Source organism: Peromyscus maniculatus, chromosome 18 (genome assembly GCF_049852395.1).
Source record: "Peromyscus maniculatus bairdii isolate BWxNUB_F1_BW_parent chromosome 18, HU_Pman_BW_mat_3.1, whole genome shotgun sequence".
NCBI classification, from domain to species: Eukaryota; Metazoa; Chordata; class Mammalia; order Rodentia; family Cricetidae; genus Peromyscus; species Peromyscus maniculatus.
In genome coordinates, this window is record NC_134869.1 from 28258645 (window position 1) to 28271536 (window position 12892).

The 12892-nt window shown below is 36.9% G+C and overlaps 1 non-coding gene across 1 annotated transcript; it reads left to right on the plus strand.

Annotated features, from left to right (window-relative positions):
- The first annotated feature begins 11797 nt into the window (after nt 1-11797).
- LOC121823838 (U6 spliceosomal RNA) lies at nt 11798-11904 on the plus strand. The gene has a single exon (XR_006065482.1). It is a non-coding gene; the product is annotated as a U6 spliceosomal RNA (small nuclear RNA).
- The last annotated feature ends 988 nt before the right edge of the window (nt 11905-12892 follow it).

Genomic DNA, 12892 nt, shown 5'->3' on the forward strand with positions numbered 1-12892 from the left:
CAAGAGAAACATGGGCATGGGAATTTGGTTCATGAGGACACAGAGGAGAGCAAAGACTTTACTGGGAGCTGTGCTAGATTACATGCTGTATATTTTGGAAGAGAATCTAGTACATTTTTTGCCATGTCCTGAGAACTTGGGTGAGGCTGGGTTTCAAAGCAATTGACTGATCAGTGTGATGGCGTTCATGCTGTTACGTGCTATTGTTCACAAACCCTTATCTAGGTCTGTTGTGGCAAAGAGCAGCACGGGAAACAGAAAGATGTCAATAATGTGCAGTTTGTCAAGGGAAAGAATCTGAAAGAAAGTTAAAGCTGCAGCCAATTTGCATGCTGAAAAAGAAGCTGTAATTTCCGCTCTGCTCTGTGGCAGCAGGAAGAGCACCTTCTCAATAAGATGCATGTCCCACCAAAAGTGCCAATCTGTACAAAGACAACCTCATTGGAAAGGAGAGAACATAAACTCAGAATGCCTAAGGATTGTCCTTCTTCCAGAGAGCAACTGAATATGCAGTTAAATGCTCAGATGTTTAGAGCACTTGCCATTACATGGGCCAAGGTTCATTTCCCAACATCCTCATAGCAGCCTTCAGATAATCTGTAAATCCAGTTTCAGGGGATCCAACACGTTTCCTTGGCCTTTGCGGGAACCAGGTACACACTTGGTGCACATAAATGAATCAGGTAAACCCTCATACATATAAAGTAAAAATGAATAAACTGAATACAAAGTAATTCTTTAAAACTTAAGATCCCCACCTCCTGAAGACAAGTAACTGCTGTTATAACTAAGGAAATATCCTGACCTAGAAATAAACACTCTAATTTCATTGTTATGTCTTGCATGACTTGATAAATATAAAAATATGTCTCCATTAACAGTTAAATTACATTATTCTTAAGAAATGGCTCAAATATCACCAAACAACAAATACACGATTTTTCTCAACTTTATTAAGACCCATAAGCATGGTCCAACATGCTGACTCTGAGATAGCATAAATGGGACAAATGGAAACAAGCCACTCACTACTACAGAAAGAGCAACAGGATCAACTTTTATTGTAACGTGATGCATTTTCATTTCCATTCTCATCTAAAATCTTAGCAACATGTGTCATGCAGGGAGTTTCCATTCTCTTTTATGTACAGCAGGAAGATTATTCATGTCTGTTAGATAACAGATTTCTTTTCCAGGTCCAGAAAGCCATTGTTATTAATATGCATGTCCTTCATGAAGTTGTGAAACTATATTTCACCTAGAAATAAAGACACATAGCTTTCCAGTTGAGAGTTGTGAGTAAAAATGTGATGAATGTAATTATTGAGAAATTACTTGAGAGTAAATGTGTAATAAGTAAGTTAGCTGTCTATGATGTATTTTCTAGGTTACAAGCTTGAGAGATAAACTAACAAAACTGAAACTACATTCTCTGAAGAAACCATTTTTACAAGTTTAATAGATTATTATAGTTTTTATTGGCCTAAATAAAATTATGAGTTAGTTTAAGCTAGGTGAAATCAGGGAAACAGATACTTTATTGAAATGTAGGTAGTCAACGAATATGTTCAAAAACGATTTCACTGATGCAAATGAACAGCGACAAAACAACATAAAATAGGCAGATCAGTTCATAAGAATTTACATTTCTCTCTCATCTCCACAGACCAGCATTGTAAGAGATAATCAAGGTATTCCAGCCAGAAATAGAACTATAAATAATCAACTATATGAAAAGTAGAAACTCTAAATACAATTCTGTGTGAATTAAGCAGGAGCTGGTGGGTCTAGACAGAGAAACTTCAAAGAATTTGAATATGAGAAAGTTGTAAAAGTTCACCAGTGATTCCTATGGCAGGGGATATGGCAATTGTATCACAGGAATAGAAAACAGTATAAACAAGGAATCAGAAAATTATAAAAATGTGGTTTGCTTTAAGGAAGCTTTCTGTGGTTCTAGATTGTTGAAAGAAATTTTGTGTAATTCTTGAAAAGGTGGTTTTATTTTATTTTTTATTTATTTTTTATCTTTTAATACAGATTTTGTTTTCAAAAGGTTAAAAATAAACAAACAAACAAATAAATAAAAGAGGCTAAATCTGAGAGACAGGAATTGAGATACAAGTTATGAGAAACCATAGACTCTAGCATACAGAGAGGGTGGAATGGTCTGAATATAATTTTAATATGTCTCTTAAAGGTTCATAGGCTGGCAGTTGGTTTCCAATGAGAGATAATATTAAGATATGGTGGTAATTTGAAGATGTGAGGCCTAAGCCAGGCGGTGGTGGCGCACACCTTTAATCCCAGCACTTGGGAGGCAGAGGCAGGCAGATCTCTGTGAGTTCGAGGCCAGCCTGGGCTACCAAGTGAGTTCCAGGAAAGCTCAAAGCTGCATAGAGAAACCCTGTCTCGAAGAAGAAGAAGAAGAAGAAGAAGAAGAAGAAGAAGAAGAAGAAGAAGAAGAAGAAGAAGAAGAAGAAGAAGAAGAAGAAGAAGAAGAAGAAGAAGAAGAAGAAGAGAGGCCTAATGGAAGGTAATGCAGACACTAACCTAATCTTTTGAATGAACTAGTTTTTAATTGAAAATATTTTTTTTTAATAAAAGAACAATTATACTCACCTTTGTGAGTCTGGATTTTTTTTAACCCAATAAATGCTTCTCTGTAGCTGAGGTTTCCCTGTGTCCCACCTGGTCCGCTGCCGCTCGAACTCAATTAAACACACAGAGGCTTATATTAATTAAAACTGCTGGGCCATTAGTTCAGGCTAACTATTGACTATCTCTTACACTTAAATTAACCCATAATTCTTATTTATGTTTGCCACATAGCTTGGTACCGTTTCTCAATTCTGCCTTCACATTTTACCTCCTCTGTGTCTGTCTGGCGACTCCTGACTCAGCTCTCCTGTTCCCAGTATTCTCCTCTCTCTTTGTCCCACCTATACTTCCTGCCTGGCTACTGGCCAATCAGCATTTTATTTATTAACCAATCAGAGCAACACATTCACAGCATACAGAGTGATATCCACAGCACTTCTCCTTAGTTCTTATCCTAAAGAGGATAATAGAATTCAGCAGAGGGTCATAAACAGTTTAGAAGATTATGGGGCAAAGCAAACTATTGATGGTACACTCTTAGAGAGACAGACTGGAAGAGACTGATCCAAAGAGGTTATGGTGATTTTCTTAGTTTATTGTCCTGTTGCTATGATAAAACTGCCTGAAGAAACAACTCAGAGGAGGAAACATTTATTTCAGCTCATAATTAAAGGTTCTAGGGCATCAAGAGAGGGAAGCAAAGGCATCAGGAGTCTGCAGTGGCTGGTCACATGAGGAAAGAGGAAGCAGAGAGTAATGGATGCTTCTGTCTAACTCACATTGTCCTTTTCATAAAGTCCAAAACCATAATCTATAAAATAGTGTCACAGTCATGCCCAGAGTCAAGAAGATCCCTCCCTGGTGTGCCTCAAGGATCATATCCAAGGTGAATTTATATCATGTCAAGTTGACAACATTAACCATGGCAGTGGGATAGCACTAGGTCTTGTGTCAGAGATTTTGAAGAAGTTTTGATGAATTATTTATTAGGATAGATTATTTATTAGGATATTCATGAGAATAAATTGATTCTTTTTTTTTTCTTCTCAAGCCATTGTGGATCTTGTCTCCTTCTTAGAGTATTCCATTTCGTAGTCCTCTTGCAAAGTTCACAAGATGGCCAAAGTCAGAATGTCGATGTTTACCAAAGCCAGGTTCTTTTAAGGATACAAATATTTTATCACTATAGCAGTTGAACAACTGGGAAAGTGAACTGATATCTGAGTTCCTTATATAGAGAGAAGAGCCTAAATGGAATTTCGAAGATGTTTTACTACAATGGTACATTCTGACACTCAGGAGACATAGGTTCCAAGATACAGCTGTAGTTTTCCTTGTTCATTTCATATCTAGCATCTTTCCCATTTAGCCTCAAATTTCTCTTCTTATTCTTCCCTTTCTTGCTTCTTTCTTTTTCTTGTTTTCTTCATATGTATGGGTGTTTTGCTTGCATGTACGTCTGTGCACCATGTCAATGCCTTGCACCCAACAAAGTCAGAAGATGGTGTCAATCTCTTAGAACTGGAGCTATGAATGGTTGTGAGCAATCATGTGGGTGCTGGGAATTAAAACTCAGGTCCTTGAGAAGAGTAGCAAGTGCTCTTAATCATGAAGCCATCGTTTCTCCAGCTCTCAAGTCCTTGTTTCTCCATGGGTCAATTTCTGTACACAGTATTACCTATGTGATTCTGCTATGATTTGGGAACAGTAACTGGATTCTCATCAGGGTCCAAACTAGTAGGGTGACCTAATCTTGCACTTATAAATCACAAAATTGTAAGCTAAGCAAATCTGTCTCTAGTATCCATTCTAAATTAACTTGTTTAACCAACAGAAGATGGGCTAATAGAGAAAATACTGTAGGCTTTCAACCTCAGAGAGACATCACTAAACATTTATTCCAGAAATATGATCTTCACATCAACATGTGGCTTAGAAATGAATACTTCCGTGAATTTAACGGTAAGGATGGAATCACATAATCAAAATAGTCCTGCTGGAACAAATTTTTTACACCAATACTAAAGATGTTGAGGCAAGGATCTAAGTACCACATTATCTCAGACTGCATAAAGATAACATCCACCCTTATAAGAAAAAAAATGTAAGAGAATGCTCAATATATGGAAATCAGTTTGAGAGAATATTGAATTTTTATATTTGTAGAGAAGACATTTTCATTTTCTTTCTTTTTTTAAAGTTTTGCTTTGCTTACATTCTACTGTCAAGACATAGCCTAATATGTACTTTAATTGTGCTTTTCTCTTTCCATCCCTCTCCACCTAGTACATGATTTCTCCATTTTTCTATAAAAGACCACCAACAGCTATTTAACAAATTAATAATTCAATGAGTCAGTGTCAGATTCCAGAGTGTACTAGCTATTTCCAACGGTTGTCTAGTGTTCTGAATGCTTGCTAATAAACAGACTAGGTAGTAATTCTTCACCTATTGTCAAAACTGTGGTTTTGCCACCTTGCTGATACCATTGCCTGATTTATTGGGGGGGAGCAATATTTATTAATTTCAAATATTTTTAGGAAAGGTTATTGGATCATATACAAAATTTCTAATCTTCCTTACATTCTGATGGGCCTTTTTTTTTGGTAGAAGTAAATGGCATACAGCTATAGTGAAGATGGACATGAGTTTTACACAATCCTTATTTTTATTTCAAAGTTTGTGTCTATGGTGAAAAATCTGCCAGGAAAATAAATATGCCAACACCAAATTAACAGAAAACAAGAGCAAAACATTTTGGCAAAGGTTTGTTCTCATCAAAAGGGAAAAGCTGTCCAGTCTGTGCTTTCCATAAATATAAAGACATAAATCTTCACAGGACTTTCCACTCTAAAAGGGACTGTAAAATCAGCCTTGATCTGGATTTGAGATCTTATTTGTCACCAGAAGACATGTTTTCTTTTTTTCTTGAGTAACAGAACAATGATAGATCTTAACTGTGAATTTGTGTATTTGATCAATGATTTTCCTTTCGAAGGAAAGCCCATTAAAGAATATTCCATTCTTCTTATTTTTCTCACTTATGTTGCAATATTCTATTTGATTTTGACAAAAGTAATGATCAGAATTGTAAAAATAAAGATCTAAACATCAGAGAGGTGGTTTTTTTTTTTTTATTGGAAAGTGACACCTTGGAGTGTGTGTGAAATGTTTCATATTTGTTCATGAAGTCATTTGTTTACTTACTGCATACTTCTTTTTAAAAATTATTTCTTTTGCTTTTGAGGTTGTGATATAACCATGTTATTTCCCTGAAGCGTGATCCTAATCAATCTTAACAATAAAAACCCAGAGTCAGATATCGAAGGTGAAAGCTGAAAGATCAGAGAAGCAGAGCAGCCAGCCTCTAGAGACTTCTTACCTCTACAAAATCTCAGACCAAATTGGGGAACTCCTACTGTGGGATAGTATGCTATGAATATATGTTGCTCCCATTGGTTAATAAGTAAATCTGCTTTGGCTTATGGTAAAGTAGGATAAGAGTTCAGCAGGAAATCCAATCAGAGAGACAGGGAGAAGGACAGAGACAGGGCAAATGCCATATGGCCGCCCAAGGTGCAACATGCCTGTAGACAGGTAACACCACAGCCACTTGGCAAAACATAGATTAATAGAAATGGCTTAATTTTAGATGAAAGAGCTAGCTGCAAGAAGCCTGAGCCATAGAGCAAACAGATTGTAATTAATATTAGGCCTCTGAGTAATTATTTTATAAAAACGGCTGCTGTCTGGGTTGGACCAGGTGGGACAGAGAAACTTCAGTCTACAGGCTCTTGTCTCTAAAAATCCTCAGACTGAATGGGTCAAGATCCTGTCTCTACCTGCCTTATATTCCTGTCTCTACCTCCCATGTGCTGGGATCAAAGTCTTGAGCCTCCCAAGTGCTGAGATTAAAGGTGTGAGCCACCACCGCCTGTACCACCTGGCCCTGTTTCTCTGTTAGTCTGGTTCAATCTCTTATAGTCCAGAGCCACCTTGAACTCCTGATCTTCCTGCTTCCTCCTCCCAAGTGCTGGGATTGAAGGTATGAGCTACCACTGCCCAGCTCTGTGGCTAACTAGTGGCTAGCCCTCTGCTTCTGATCTCCAGGAAAACTTTATTTGTTAGAACACAAACAGAATATCACACAACATTCCTCTACTCTCTTTCTTCCCTCCTTTTTTATTTTTTGTTATTCTTGAAATCTGCTTTACTCTATTGACTGGAGATGCACATGTAACACAAATACCCTTAGCCTCATGAAATTAAGGAATTACAAATAAACAAGAAGCACGTAGGACAACGAAATAATTGTAGTTCATAGGAGTTCCATAATCACTATGGAACAACGTAACAGAGAGTGCTAGGAGGCTATGTTGATTATTAAAGTTTATATGATAAAAATGTTCTGTGATATGGATATGTGTGAAATTATACAGGGCATCTCAATAATGCAAGTAGGATCCTCTTGCTTTGGTAGTTACAGTATCCATAACTACTTTAATAAAACAATATGATTGCAAAAGTTAATTCACTTAATACTTCCATTAAATTATGACATTATTATAGTGAGAAAAATTTAACATATCCATTCTTGACAATGCACAATCAAGAAAGATATGCCACTAGTGATAGAGAGCAAGTGACAAAAAGAGGTAAGAATGAATGGTTAGTTTAAGTTCTTCAAAGGAAAAAATTGTAAATTTATACTAATATGATACCTTCAGAAAAAAATTATCACAGTGTACTTGGGTATAGTGGCTTACTGAAATACATGAAAATTAGTGTAATAAATATAATTTTATCTTACAGATTGTAAATTTATGTTGCTCAGTATAAAAAAAACAAGAGAAATAGTCAACGTCATCTATAACTGTAAACTGTAGAAAAAGAAAAGTAATATAGGCTCTCAACCACATTGAAAATATGTGCACTATTTTTCTTCCTAAGAGTAGAAATATGTATTTTGATTTTGAGCTTGGAGCATGTATTTTGTCTTTAAGTAAAAACTATTGGACACAGTCTATATTCAAATTTGTAAAGTAAAAAAAAAATCATTTAATTATATCAACTTCACTTTGCTTTTCTTATTTTGATTTAAATGTCCCAATGTAAGTGAAGGTAATAATCCCAGATATGAAAGAACATGTCTAATCAGCAGAGAAGTAGAGGATCCTACTTGCATTATTGAGATGCCCTGTATAATTAGGACTATGATTCATTTAAAGTGATATGTAAAATTGAATGTGCTTGAAAAGAGAGTAGTTTTGGTTAAAGCTAAAAGCACATTCGTAAGTGTAATAATAAATTACAGACAGTCCAGGCACTGAACAAAATGATCAGTGGTAGCTCCACTAGGACTTTGTGTAACAGAAGAGTTCAGCTTACAAAAAGCTTTGGGAGCATCTGTTCTTTAAAAATCTGAGTTCATTGGATAATATTGCCATCTTTCTCAAAGTCCTCTTTTCAAATTAATATTTTTATTTTTGTCATAAAGTATATTTTGATCATATTATTTTTCCTCCCCAGCGTCTTCCAGATCCTCCCATCTATCTGCCCACCCAACTTCATGCTCTTGAAAACATCAAAAATATAAAATCAAAACAAAGAATAACAACAAAAGAACAATAAGACAAAAAATACTAAAACAAAATAAAAAAAATCAAAAAGTGCACAAAGAAATATAAAGTGCATTTTGTGTAAAGCCAACAACTCTTGGGTATGGGAGCCTACCAATGACACTTTTTTGGAGAAAATTGATTTTCCCTTTTCCAGCAGTTATCAGTTGCAAATAATTACTTGGTTACTGGTGAAAAATTGGACCACTTCCTTTTCCAAGTCCTGGGATTTGGTCTGGTTTGAGCCTTAAGTTGGTAATGAACTTATGCTAATAAGAATACTATTTAGGAAGCACCATTCTTGGGATTATTTTGGGTTTGAAATAATTCTAAAGCCAAAAAGAAAATAGAAAGGAAGGAAAGAGAGAAGGAAAGGGAGAGAGAACAAGGGGAGTAAGGGAAGAGATTGAGAGATAGAGATAGAGATATGTGTGTGTGTGTGCGTGTGTGTGTGTGTGTGTGTGTGTGTGTGAGAGAGAGAGAGAGAGACAGAGAGAGAGAGAGAGAGAGAGAGAGAGAGAGAGAGAGAGAGAGAGAGAGAGAGAGAGAGAGGGAATATGCTATTAGCACATGGGAAATAATTCAAGATAACCATAAGGAAATGCTTTTTAAAGTTTCAGTGTTCTCAGAAATAACTGACTCAAGGAGGACAGGATAAAATGAGAAAGCCCCATGGGTTCCAGCTAGTCACCAGAGGTGCTTAATAAGTACATTAGTACATCTGGAAGCTGGATGTTCACCCACATGGATGTAATTGTGCCTCATTGGCTGTACTGATCACTTTGCCCATATCATAGGAGTAGACCATTTTCAGGACTCTCCCTTTGGTCCAGTAACAGTCCTTATACCTTTCTGTATGAATGAAAATCACCCACAAGAGAAAGCATCAGAAATATAAAACATGAGTTTGTATTTCCCTAGGTTCACAGACATCTTTCCTGCCTGCAGATATTTTTATTCCTAAGACAGGCGGCAGCCATGCTTGCCAAACTCAAACTTGTTCAACAAATTTTTCAGCAGCTGGTATGAAAATACGCCAGTTTTATGCAAATTAGTGAGTCTTCTAATCAATTTTAACTAAAGAATTAAATTTTTAAAAATTGAGTTCATTTTTAATGAGACAAAATGCCATATTTCTTTTTTGATCCACGTTGTATTAAGCCCCACATTTTAAGAAATATTTCTGTATGGTCAAGATAGTTTCTTGACAGGTTACAATTTTTAAGTATACTTTATAGCTCATTTTCATTGAGTGATTTATTTTAACTGATCTTTCAAGTAATATTATTATTAATATTTTTTGCTAATTCAAATATGATAAAATTGCTTATTTAGAAACAATGTGTTCATGTTTATTTTCAAAGATAAGATGCCATGAAACGAAAGTGCTATTTTCCATGCTGAAGTAAATTAGCTTTCAGTTGTTTGTGCTGCTTTCTCAAACTAAAAATTAAGTAACTACTAAGGTAATACACTTTTTTTCCTTTTATTTTATTTTACAATACCATTCAGTTCTACATATCTGCCACGGATTCCCTTGTTCTCCCCCATCCTGCGGCCCTCCCCTTCCCCCCAGCCCACCCCCTATTCCTACCTCCTCCAGGGCAAAGCCTCCCCCAGGACTGAGATCGACCTGGTAGACTCAGTCCAGGCAGGTCCAGTCCCCTCCTCCCAGACTGAGCCAAGCATCCCTGCATAAGCTCCAGGTTTCAAACAGCCAACTCATGCGATGAGCACAGGACCCAATACCACTGCCTAGATGCCTCCCAAACAGATCTTTTTAAAAAATGATCAATGATTTTAAAAGAAACATAATTTGCTATTTTATTATTAAGCTATTTCATATTTCATGCATTATTTGAGATTAAAGTGTCATACCTGAGTTCTTATATTATCATTATGTGTACGTATATACACACACACCATTTTTTCAATTTTATATCCTGGTGTCCTCAGAGATAAAGGCACTCAAACTGAATAATAATAATTTTTATAATTTTAGTCTTAGTTATCATTTTTCTTTAAATTACATTAATCTTGCCTTTGAATTTTTATTATTTTCTGTAATAGTCAGAAACCTTTGAAATTCAGAGGTCAAGCAACAGTGTCTAGAAGTCAGTATTCTAGGATGGACACTAAGGATACTGTTGAGACATCAATATACAAAGAAAATCATGTGGGTTCCTTTGACTCTTACTAAAAAAACAAAACAAAAAACAACAACAACAACAACAAAAAAAAAACAATGTAAGGACTCCCAGTACTAAGAGCTGACATTTTTTTTTTTTTGTAATTTTCCAGAATTGAAGATCGAACCCAGGGCCTTGTGCTTGCTAGGCAAGCACTCCACCACTGAGCTAAATCCCCAACCCCAAGAGCTGAGATTTTAAAACAGGATGCACACACATTTTTGAGCGGATTAATGAAAATAAGAAACAGCATCTCCCTTGTTACACTAATGATGAGTTCATTATTAAGAGTGAATTCTGTGGATCTCTGAATCAGCTTCCATCAGTTACTGGATGAGGGTTCTATGATGACAGTTAGGGTATTCAGCCATCTGATCACCAGAGCAGGTCAGCTCAGGCACCCTCTCGACCATTTTCAAACTAGTGGAGACACATGAACTGTGAACCAATAGCTGAGGAGGCCCCATGGTACTGGACTAGGCCCTCTGGATAAGTGAGACAGTTGTTTAGCTTGAACTGTGTAGGGGGCCCCTAGTCAGTGGGACCGGGACCTGTCCTTAGTGTATGAGCCGGCTGTTTGGAACCTAGTGCCTATGGTGAGACACTTTGCACAGCCTTGGTGCATTAAGGAGGGTCTTGGACCTGCCTCAACTGAATGTACCAGGCTCTGCTGGCTCCCCATAGGAGACCGAGCCTTAGTGGAGGTGGGAATGGGGGATGGGTTGGGGGGAAGGTTTGGGGGTAGGAGGAGGGAGGACAGGGCAATCTGTGGTTGATACGTAAAATGAATAGAAAATCTCTTAATAAGATTTAAAAAAAAAGAGTGAATTTTGTCACATTCTTTCCAGTTACAGCCCTATAAACTAATTATCCATTTATATCCATGACAGACTTCTCTTGTGTTGCTAATTTTTTCTCTTAATGTTACTAAAACCAACCAGAACCCTTAGCAGAAACTTAGAACCACAAGATTATTATGAGTTCATAACAGTTTTCATATTCTTTCCCTCATTTGCACTTAACTCTCCTCAGAATGTCTTCTTCCATCCATTCTTTACCTCATTTCTTTTCTTCCCTGAATATTTTCTCAAGTTAAGACATGCATGATAATTGTATCTTTAGGTTTTAGTGCAATTCTTCCTCTACATGGCTGAGTCCCACACTTGACCCAGTGCTCTGTGTACATGGAAACATATAAATATCTTTTTCTCCCGATAATTTTATTCTTAACTATATATCTGACTATCAGCAAATTACATATACATGCATTTATACATATATACATATTTACATGTAGATACATAATCATACGTGTGCCAGGAACTAGTCTAAGTTTTTACATTTTTTAATAAATATTTTTTCCAGACAGTTTTTTAAAATAACTTATTTGTGCTCGCTTCAGCAGCACATATACTAAAATTGGAACTATACAGAGAAGATTAGCATGGCCCCTGTGCAAGGATGACACGCAAATTTGTGAAGCGTTCCATATTTTTACTGAGAAGCTTTTGTAGAGCAAAGGATATGGTCGACAAGGCAAAGCAACAGCCTACAGAATGGGAAAAGGTCTTCACCAACCCCACATCTGACAGAGGACTGATATCCAGAATATATAAGGAACTCAAGAAATTAGACATCAAAATGCCCAACTGTCCAACTAAGAAATGGGCTATAGAACTAAACAGAGAATTCTCAACAGAGGAAACACAAATGGTTGAACGACATTTAAGGAATTGCTCAACATCCCTAATTATCAGGGAAATGCAAATCAAAACAACTCTGAGATACCACCTTACACCTGTCAGAATGGTTAAGATCAAAAACACAGAAGATACCTTATGCTGGAGAGGATATGGAGCTAGGGGAACTCTCCTCCACTGCTGGTGGGAATGCAAGCTTGTACAACCACTTTGGAAATCAATATGGCACTTTCTTAGAAAATTGGGAATTAATCTCCCCCAAGATCCAGCTATAACACTCTTGAGCATATACCCAAAGAATGCTCAATCATACCACAAGGGCACTTGCTCAACTATGTTCATATCAGCATTGTTTGTAATAGCCAGAACCTGGAAACAACCTAGATGCCCTTCAACTGAAGAATGGATAAATAAAATGTGGTACATATACACAATGGAATACTACTCAGCAGAGAAAAACAATGACATCCTGAGGTTTGCAGGCAAATGGATGGATCTAGAAAAAAATCATCCTGAGTAAGGTAACCCAGACTCAGAAAGACAAACATGGTGTGTATTCACTCATAGGAGGATACTAGATGTGGAACAAGGATGACTGTACTGCTCCTCACATCACCAGGGAGGCTACCTGGACAACAGGACCCCAAGAAAGACACAGGGATCGCCCAATGACAGAGAAATGGCTGAGATCTACATGAACAACCTGGACATGAGTCGGGGTAATGAAGGGCAAAAGTCAAGGGAAAGAGAGCTTGGGGGAGCAGGATTTCCCAGCTGGATCAAG